This window comes from Argentina silus, assembly GCF_951799395.1.
Source record: "Argentina silus genome assembly, chromosome: 20".
Lineage (NCBI taxonomy): Eukaryota > Metazoa > Chordata > Actinopteri > Argentiniformes > Argentinidae > Argentina > Argentina silus.
This window is the reverse complement of record NC_139674.1, coordinates 14113100-14123099: the sequence shown is the minus strand read 5'-3', so window position 1 is coordinate 14123099 and position 10000 is coordinate 14113100. Positions and strand designations below refer to the sequence as shown.

Sequence of the window (10000 nt, the reverse complement as noted above, 5' to 3'; positions counted from 1 at the left end):
AATGTGCTTTTGCGCTCAAAAGGAAACGGCATGGGGGCTAAGATCACATGCTCACATCAGCACAAACACAGCCAGCATGACTTGGAAGGACAGGACACTCGCCCGAGGGCCAGATAGATCGGCGTGGTGAGACAACAGTCAGGTTTGTGACTCACAGAAAAACTCCAAACTCATGAGATGATGGTTAGCAGACGATTTTATCCATCACATCCATTACGTTATACTGCAGCATATAGCCCTTTTTGGAAGCGAATCACAACTTGGCGTTGCAAGCACCCAACCAACCAGACTCCAACCAACTAAGCCATCAGAACCACAACAGTTGGCATTAGGGTGTTCTGATACAGTACACAGCTTATTGTTGTTATAAGGCATTAATAACATAAACACTAATTTGGGAAACTCCCTAAACCCACTTCTACATTTCCAGCAGACAATGTTCCAGGTCAGCTGCAGACAGTCCCGACCATGTACGCTGCTCGTGTTATTTTTAGGTATTTAATCTCTCTTCATATGATGTGGATGTTTATAAGACTGTCTCTGTGTCATACATCAACAAGAGTGACTGGCAAGCAAAACTAAGCTGCCTGAGTGGAGGCAGAGTAGCTTCAAAGACAAAGAATGACAGGAAAATACACTGAAACACTACGGAAACACAGACTAAACATGTGATCAATTAACCTGTAGTCAAAGTCTACGTGACTAAGTATGCAGAACTTGCGGAAGCACTCAAACACAGACAGGGAGTCTAGAAGACAAGTAACAGCTTATTACAAAAACAGGTGGACACAAGTTAGGAAGTCTGTTGGAACTGCTTCCCAACCAAGCAATGGCATTCTGAGAACAATGGTTTTGTACAGATCATTTCTGTAAGCCTTGTTTGCATAGGAATTGTATTGCACCAGGAGCTTAACTGTAATTCAAATTCCACTAGTAAAACTACAAGTCTACAGACTGATACAATGTCTCAGGGAACATAATGCAGAACACAGCAGCCTAACAAGCTACAATATGTAATTATGCACGGCATAGATTATATCATATTACATTGAAGATACATTATTACCGACTTCTCAGTCTTTTATTTACTTGTCTCTACTTTTCACTTTCTAAGTGCTTCAGATATTTCCAAATGTACCATACATTACTCGACAAAAAAAGATAGACGAATCATCTACGTCGAAGTGACTGGGGTTATCAATACGCAGTTTTCACCCCATCAACATAACGTGATGAACACAGGAGAAAAAGACCCCCTTGAACGTTTTCTATGATAACACTATTACATAAGAACATTGTTTAGCAAAGAAAGGGTACCTCAACTGTCCAATCCAGAGTTACAAATTGCGCCGAGTGTGACTGTCTGAGTTTAAATCAGAAGCGCAGGTGTGTGGTCCTGGACAATGCTGTTATCCACCAGTGACGCTGTCAACCCAACTGTACTCAGCGCTGTTAAAAATCTGTGCGCTCCTTTTCGGAAATGACGTTGTGACGGACAGCGAGCGAGCCGCACACACCTCCTGACACACCTATGGATTTAGCCAATAGGCATCCAGAGCTCCCTCAAAGCGGAACTCGTCCTGCTAAGACCGTTGAGAACGTTGAGATTCGCAGATAGAGCTCTGTTGTTACCGTTGCACTTTGCAACGGCTATTCCAAATGCAAAATGTGCATTATTATTATTATTATTATTATTATTAATAATGATATTAATATTATTGCTGCAACAACAATCAGTACCCCACAATTATTCCAAGTGACTCATTCTGTAATTATTAGATGGAATATTCCATTGATCCAAGTTTCCAATGACAATGCATTCCAGTTTGTCAAATAATATGCTCCCTGATATGAGTGTTTGCATACAGTGAGTGTGATGCTGTCTGCTCTTTGACCAATTTAACTGGTGTCTGTTTTCCATGTTACCCATTTCATCTATTATTTGCGACTGAAATAGTTATATAGCTGCAGTTGAGATGAACATGATGTCCAACCCATCACATCACAGCTACAGTGCATTCTCTGGCCTACTAATCACCCCAAACAACCCCAATCCACCCTGCCTATGTAGATGCTAGTGAGTGAGTGTGTGTGTGTGTGTGTGTGTGTGTGTGGTTGTATGCGATTAAACAACTAATCTCCTTGCTTACAACCATCTCAGAGTGATGAGTCAGACAGACAGACAGACAGACAGACAGACAGACAGACAGACAGACAGACAGACAGACAGTGTGTGTGCTTGTGTGTTTATGCACCGCTGGGATCATAATACCGTTGTAACAGGAGACAGATAAAAGTGAATGACAACCGACCCCTTATTAAAGTAAAATACACTGTGGAGGAGGTGGCCAATAGGAGGATGAGGACCAAACTCCTGGCCATCATGGACAATCCCTCCCATCCCCTACATGACACTGTGGCAGAGCAGAGAAGCTCCTTTAGCAACAGACTATTAAAACCACGTTGCACTAAGGAGCGCTATAGGAGATCTTTTCTGCCTGCCGCAATAAGACTGTACAACTGCTCCTCCGACTGGCTCCATCGGGGTGATCTCAGGCTGGGGGATGTTAAATCATACTGGACTGTTCTTACTATATATAATGTTTCAGAAGTCTAATTTATTCTATTATTCTACTGTCACTTTATTTTGTTGTTGTTGTTGTTGTTGTTGTTTGTGATGTGAGCTGCTGTAACGCCTTAATTTCCCCTCGGGGTGCAATAAAGTACCTACCTACCTATCTATCTATCTATCTAAAAATCATTGCAGGGAAAACCCATCTGCATTGAATAATGTAATCTACGGCGCCATCTAGTGTAGCTACCTGATACAGAGGTCCAACCACTGCAAATCACTGACATCATCGTTAGTTAGTGACCCTCTGTTAATCAATTCCTCAACACATTCAGACAAATCCACACGATTCAATATTAATTTTATACACATACAATATACTTATTTCGGGGGGAAGCTTGGGGGGGGAATGCCTGTTCCATCCTTAGTACCACTGGTTATCTGGTCTGTCTGAGTGAGAGCCAGCCCTCACAACACTACTGGAACAGTGGTATGGGTGCCTGTGAGGGACACTACCCTCTCATTACAGCTGTGCATCTGTCAACACAGGCTAATGAGTGTCACTGCTACTTCTGTATTTTCACAGTCATGCATTCTTCATTGAGAAAGAAGAACACAATGTATACATGTAACACAAGCGGAAGAAAACTACATGACACTGATAATAATCCTTTTTATGATGCCTTTTATTGAGCATACAAATTAATGTACAAGAAAACAAATACAGATGGTCATGACGATAATTAGTTGTCTGTCTAGTCTCGTTCATTCCGGGCAATATGACTGTCATCATTTGTAGTCAGAAGGCACCAGTCCTAATTTAATCTTCTCTCCTGTCTTACCCATGTGAAGTGAATCGCTTCCTCTGTTCATGTGTCTGTGCCTTGTCTGTTGGGTGTCTGTGCCTCGTCTGTTGTGCTGCTGTCCTTCAGGGAAGGCAGTAGGTTGTACAGTTAACTCCTGATGGGGCAAAATCACAACCCTGAAACCACACAACCTACTACCTCACCCTGTGCGAACACTATGCTCATGAACTGCTGACGCAAAGCAGATGTCTGTTGTCACAAACGATAAAGGCGCATCTCGTATCATAAGCTGGCCAACCGGTCAGTTGGGTAATGGAGTGTTTGTTTGTTGCAACCGTCTCCAGATTGTTGACTTCCTGTCTCCAGATAGGTTCTTCACCATGAGAAGGCGATGACATCACAGCCACTTCAGGAAAGACAGTAAGTTGTATAGTCATCTGACAGCATGGGTAGGACCCTAAAACTATACAACCTACTACCTCACCCCAAAGGACAGTCTTTACTCTGCAACAGCAGCAATGGTCCTCATGGATTCTCCTGTATAAACTCAGACATGGAACAGTATAGGAAAACACGGAAAAGTTAAGATTATCAAAACACAACCACGTGACGTTTTTGTACTGACATCTACATGGATTCTCAGCCACCATTCCTTTTACATAAGAACAACACCAAAGCATTCATTCTACATGAAATGCACATATAACAGGCAGGTTTGCATCATCGATTCATAGTGGTTGTAATTATGAATACACCAGTTAATAAAATAACCCACAAGTACCCAAACCAAACCAACCCAACCCAACCAACAACAAACAGATATCCAAAATAACCAAAAAGTACTCAAAAGAACCCAAAAGTACCAAAAGCAATCCACAAGTTCGGGTACTTTTGGGTACTTATTTGGGGTTGTTTTGGATTTTTTTTGGAGTGATTAGTAGGACCCCGAACCATGTGCCCCCATCCTTCAAACTGCTTGGTGTGTTATCAGCATCATCTCAGGTTCTCTCCATCTGAAAGAGAAAGAGAGAAAAAGAGGGGTGGGGGGGGGAGAGAGAGAGAGAGAGAGAGAGAGAGAGAGAGAGAGAGAGAGGGAGAGAGACAGAGAGAGAGAAAGAGAGAGAGAGAGAGAGAGAGAGAATGGGTAAATAGGAGGACAAGCCGTTAGCTACCTGAGTAGACAGGTAGTCTTTCACCTGTTGTGCTGTGCAGAGAAAGTCATTTAAAGTCACTCTCACTTTACACACACACACACACACACACACACACACACACACACAAACAAACCGTGGTATTTCCTTGTCCCTCTCTGCATTATTAAGCAGGGCTTTGTGTACGGCTCAGCGGGGAAGTAATCTGGCGAAGGCCAGATGTGTGTTTCTCCTCTAGACCTGACCAGGGTTGGATAACATCGTGCCTGGTTTGAACATTAGTTCATTTTGTGGTGGTGGTGGTGGTGGTTGATGTGTGTGTGTGTACTGTGGTTTACCTCAGGATGGGGAGTAATAGGGTGGACATGGGGGAGTCATCACCCACAAAGGTGAGTCACAGCATTGAGGAGTGAGGTCTCAAACACACACACACACACAGCCACACACATCTGTAACACACACAGCCCCCTGAATGCCTTCATATTAAATTAGCTTGTAAAATACAAACCAGGCCTCAGTAGCGAGAGATAACTAGCTGTCTCTGTGGATAAACCTACTTCTGTTGCTTTTGTACTGAAATATGACATTGTATTATATGTTTTAATATAGAAATTGCAAGTCCCACAGAGAGAATCTAGAGGTTACGAATGTAACCCAGGTTCTCTGAAGGAGATGAGGGAGACCCCTCACTATGGGACACACACTCTGGGTACCTATTCACTGAAGGCCCCTATACAATCACGCCTGGTACAGGCCGATGACACTTGCAGGCAGACAGCCCCACGTAATAACATATGCCATTTAGCTGACGCTTTTATCCAAAGCGACTTACATTGCAGTGAGTGCATACATTTCAGTATATATAGTCCCAGCGGGAAACGAACCCACAACCTAAGCATTGTTAGCGCCATGCTCTACCAACTGAGCCACAGAGGACCACGTACCGCCCACCCTATATATAGGACCTAGCAAGGTCACCCACAGAGGACACAGTCACATCCAGGCTGTAGAACCTTTGAAAGGTTTGTGGAGAAGCCCAGTTGGCTGCGGCACACACATCTCTGAGACAGAGACGCCCTTGAACAGGGCCGACAACGCCATGCCGTGGGTGGAGGGCGCCAGGACGCCAAAATTGTCTCACAAGACAATTGTAAGCCTCAACAATGGCCCCCACAATCCAATGGGTGGCGGCGCTGCGTGGACACGGCCCCGCCCTGGGCAGGGTTCGCAACGGAGACAAACAACTGATCCCAAACACGGGAACAATGTAGTCCCGGCCGGGTAAACAGGCAGAGCGCCTACGGGACGGAGGGTGTCCATGCGCTCCTGCTCTGGAGAGGCCAAAGGTGTGAGTGGAGAGTCTCATAGGCCCCCGGCACCTGCTGGGTTAGCGTTTCCTGCTCCTCTTGCCGGGCGCCGAGGGGGCCGGGGGGCGGGACCGGTCCTTGGTCTGGGGTGGCTGGACTATGGACGGCGACCTTGGAATCTTGAAGGTGAGGGGGTAGGGGGGGGGGGGTTTCATGGTCACGACCAGGAAGGGCCTCTTCTCTGACTGAGGGTGGTCCTTGACAGGACGGGAGGGATAGTGGAGTAGACCTCCTTGGCCTTCTTCCCCGACGCGACCCTGGATTTTAGTCCAAACAGCCCAGCTGCGTCCACGGGTCCGTCGAGGACGCCACAGCGCGGCCAAATAGACCGCTAGCTTCACTGTCGGCATCCTTCTGATTCAACTCCCCGCGAGCCTTGCACGAGCCGGGGCTCGATGGGGGGGTTCGGCGATGGAGGAAGAGTTGAGGAAGAGACTACGAACACCAACTAGCCAACCCAAACAAGGCGTCATCGGCGTGATTGTACGGAGGTCTTCAGCGAATAGGTACACAGACTGCGTGTCCCACAGCGAGAACAGAGTCGACTGAAAGAGAACTTGTACTGTAACAGAAAAGCAGTTACAGTGCGATAAGTGTTCAACTGAGGTTTTTTTTTTTTTTCTTGTTTTTTTTTTTTTAAACGGGGGGTTTTTCACTTGAGGACACACAATTGCTCTGTCCCACTCAGCCCTGCGTGTCCTCGCATGACCTCACCAGCTGAGATGAGACTAGAACGTTGAACTCGGGACACTGGCCAGACAGTGGATACAGTACGCTGTAGGCTGTAGGCTGTGGGCTGTACCACCGTGTCCAACGTGGTTTGAGACGCATTTAGCCGTCTGTAGCAGATTCTCAGTCCATCGTCAGACGAATCCTCTGTTGCTCTCAATCTTAAACCCCCCCCCCCCCCCCCCCCCCCGTCACTCTCTCGTACCCCAGTTCTGCCACTGCACAGCCCCCTTCTAGCCAGACCAGCCCTCCGCCACCGCCACGCTCAGCGAGCTTCATTCTCGTCTGCGTGAATGGGCCGGATTCATCCTCATATCTGAGGAGGAGAGGGGTCGAACAGCGGCGGTGGCTGAACTTCACGACCCCGCTGGGAGTATAAGGACAAACCCAGTGCCCTGGGAGGACTGTGTAGGCTCTATTGTTGCGTTTCTGATGTCACACTGTTTCATTCATTCATCCACAGAGACTCTACCTCCGGGTGAAAAAGCACGCCGTCCACATGAAACAGTTTTTTTTTTTAGTTTTTTTTTTAGAAGCATGTGACACAAATGCGAGCGGTGTCTCTCTGGTTTGAATAAGAGACGGTACCCTGCCCGGGGCGGCCGGGGTAGATTTCACAGCCTCTGGCCTCATTGCCACTTAGCCTCGCACAGCCTATGAAATGTATTGTTTTATTGTTCTATTTTATACATCTGTAAATTTGTTATTGCTATTTTGTTCATATTTGGCTATTTTGTACATTTTTTGTCAATATATGCTATTGTTTTTTTATGTCCCATGCACCAACCTCACCAAGTCAATTGCCTGTATGTGCAAATGTACTTGGCCAAATAAAGAATTCTGATTCTGATTCTGATTCTGATGATGTGTGTGTGTGTCCTGGTTTTTGATTGTCGACCAAATCGCTGACGGATTGTATGGGTTGCAGGACCCCATTTACCTGGCAGTTTGTGGAACTGAGAGAGGCCCTGTTTTTGCATACCTTCAACACTAGCTTGACGTAAAAAAAAACAACTAATCTGACCAGGTTGGGATAGAGTAAAACAAGGATTCCACTAGATTGCTTCGCCCAGCCCGGTGGTGTCAGCCCAGCGATAATAACACCCCCCACCCGAAGGGACAAAAGAAAAGCACAATGTATTTTCAACCTTTTCAATCGCAGCCAGAGACCGACTGGGAGCTCCCTCACAGCCCTCAGAAGAGTGGCCGTTCACACCGCCGCAGTCTACCCGGCGGCCTACAGGTGGCGCTTCCCCACCAGGGCTCCTCAGCGGCGGTGGAAAGCTGCTGAGTGTGGTGACAATAGGCCCTTTATGTAGTTCAGGGTGCCAGCGGTGGTGCCCTCGTGTATGGTTTCCTCCTAAGCTTCATTTGACCTTTCATGCACTGGATTCTCTTTCTGTTTAAGAGTCTAATCTCCTTATTTAATATGTTTAGAGCCCGGGCCGCTTCCAGTGAAGTCACATCTCTGAGGGAACACCAACCGTACCAGCAGTGATTCCTCCGTCTGCTGTCGGGGCCGGGCGGATGGGGAGGGCACGGCTGCATTCAAAACAAACAAATGCTTTTGTTGTAAACATTTCACTAACTTTGTGTAACTGCAGGCTTCTTACTGAATGACTTGGTAACGTGCTGTTCCTCCAGGGCTCAACCATAGAGGATGATGGGGTTGTTTCCACTTGAAGGAAAACACTGATATTTTCAACATAGCACTGGCCAACCATGATAAACTTCTAGAAAGTTCAATTGAAAGTAATGTGTATGTACATACCCATGACGGGACCTAGAATACCAGTCAGTTCACAAAGACCACCCCAGCCCCCCAGCCCCAGATCCATTCAACCAGTCAGTTCACAAAGACCACCCCAGCCCCCCAGCCCCAGATCCATTCAACCAGTCAGTTCACAAAGACCACCCCAGCCCCCCAGCCCCAGATCCATTCAACCAGTCAGTTCACAAAGACCACCCCAGCCCCCCAGCCCCAGATCCATTCAACCAGTCAGTTCACAAAGACCACCCCAGCCCCCCAGCCCCAGATCCATTCAACCAGTCAGTTCACAAAGACCACCCCAGCCCCCCAGCCCCAGATCCATTCAACCAGTCAGTTCACAAAGACCACCCCAGCCCCCCAGCCCCAGATCCATTCAACCAGTCAGTTCACAAAGACCACCCCAGCCCCCCAGCCCCAGATCCATTCAACCAGTCAGTTCACAAAGACCACCCCAGCCCCCCAGCCCCAGATCCATTCAACCAGTCAGTTCACAAAGACCACCCCAGCCCCCCAGCCCCAGATCCATTCAACCAGTCAGTTCACAAAGACCACCCCAGCCCCCCAGCCCCAGATCCATTCAACCAGTCAGTTCACAAAGACCACCCCAGCCCCCCAGCCCCAGATCCATTCAACCAGTCAGTTCACAAAGACCACCCCAGCCCCCCAGCCCCAGATCCATTCAACCAGTCAGTTCACAAAGACCACCCCAGCCCCCCAGCCCCAGATCCATTCAACCAGTCAGTTCACAAAGACCACCCCAGCCCCCCAGCCCCAGATCCATTCAACCAGTCAGTTCACAAAGACCACCCCAGCCCCCCAGCCCCAGATCCATTCAACCAGTCAGTTCACAAAGACCACCCCAGCCCCCCAGCCCCAGATCCATTCAACCAGTCAGTTCACAAAGACCACCCCAGCCCCCCAGCCCCAGATCCATTCAACCAGTCAGTTCACAAAGACCACCCCAGCCCCCCAGCCCCAGATCCATTCAACCAGTCAGTTCACAAAGACCACCCCAGCCCCCCAGCCCCAGATCCATTCAACCAGTCAGTTCACAAAGACCACCCCAGCCCCCCAGCCCCAGATCCATTCAACCAGTCAGTTCACAAAGACCACCCCAGCCCCCCAGCCCCCCAGCCCCCCAGCCCCCCAGCCCCCCAGCCCCAGATCCATTCAACCAGTCAGTTCACAAAGACCACCCCAGCCCCCCAGCCCCAGATCCATTCAACCAGTCAGTTCACAAAGACCACCCCAGCCCCCCAGCCCCCCAGCCCCCCAGCCCCCCAGCCCCCCAGCCCCAGATCCATTCAACCAGTCAGTTCACAAAGACCACCCCAGCCCCCCAGCCCCCCAGCCCCCCAGCCCCCCAGCCCCCCAGCCCCAGATCCATTCAACCAGTCAGTTCACAAAGACCACCCCAGCCCCCCAGCCCCAGATCCATTCAACCAGTCAGTTCACAAAGACCACCCCAGCCCCCCAGCCCCCCAGCCCCCCAGCCCCCCAGCCCCCCAGCCCCAGATCCATTCAACCTGAAAAACATTCTTGAACTGATCTAAATGACTTCACTTATTATTATTATTATTATTTTGATATGCTCTTTAGGAAAG

General features: G+C 48.4%; 1 protein-coding gene across 2 annotated transcripts in view; it reads right to left on the bottom strand.

Annotated features, from left to right (window-relative positions):
• The window catches only part of LOC310820586 (peroxisome proliferator-activated receptor alpha-like), a 17180-nt gene extending 15744 nt beyond the window's left edge, over positions 1 to 1436 (bottom strand). For both annotated transcript variants that reach the window (XM_083692294.1, XM_083692295.1), the window contains exon 1: positions 1318 to 1436. The gene's annotated coding sequence lies outside the window, so the exon portion shown is untranslated. The remainder of the gene's footprint in view (positions 1 to 1317) is intronic.
• Between the last annotated feature and the right edge of the window lie 8564 nt (positions 1437 to 10000).